Below are 822 nucleotides of genomic sequence, written 5' to 3'. Positions count from 1 at the left end.
CAACCCCCCGACATTCCGTGACAAAGGGCGGGGGCGGCGCCTCCTGCACGGCCCGGCCCGGCCCGGCCCGGCCCGGCCCGTCCAGGTCCCCCCGCGGCTCACACCATGCCCCGGGGCTGGGGCAGACAGGCCCACGGGCGATGAACGCCGCAGCTGGCGAGCCGAGCCGAGCCGTGCCGAGCCGAGCCGTGCCGAGCCGAGCCGAGCCGAGCCGAGCCGAGCCGAGCCGTGCCGGGCCGAGCCGAGCCGTGCCGAGCCGAGCCGAGCCGAGCCGAGCCGAGCCGAGCCGAGCCGAGCCGTGCCGAGCCGAGCCGTGCCGAGCCGAGCCGAGCCGTGCCGTGCCGTGCCGTGCCGTGCCGAGCCGAGCCGTGCCGAGCCGGGCCGGGCCGAGCCGAGCCGGGCCGGGCCGAGCCGAGCCGTGCCGAGCCGTGCCGTGCGGAGCCGAGCCGAGCCGTGCCGAGCCGAGCCGTGCCGTGCCGAGCCGAGCCGAGCCGTGCCGTGCCGTGCCGTGCCGAGCCGTGCCGTGCCGAGCCGAGCCGAGCCGAGCCGAGCCGGGCCGAGCCGAGCCGGGCCGGGCCGAGCCGGGCCGGGCCGAGCCGAACCGAACTGGGCGGAGCTGACTGGGCCAGACCGCGATGCCCCGCCCCCCGCAGGGCCCCGGGCCCACCCCGTTCCGGCGCCGGTGGGGGCGTGGCCAGGCTGGCGGCAGCCCGTCCGCCCCGCCCCCGTCACGTGACTCTCCGGAGTTCTTGCGAGACGCTCTCCCCGGCGCCGGCGCGCTCGCGAGAGTTTCCCGTTTCGCGCGCGCCAGGAGCTCTCGCG

This window comes from Leptosomus discolor, chromosome 5 (assembly GCF_034619465.1).
Source record: "Leptosomus discolor isolate bLepDis1 chromosome 5, bLepDis1.hap2, whole genome shotgun sequence".
NCBI classification, from domain to species: domain Eukaryota; kingdom Metazoa; phylum Chordata; class Aves; order Leptosomiformes; family Leptosomidae; genus Leptosomus; species Leptosomus discolor.
This window is presented reverse-complemented; position numbering follows the sequence as displayed.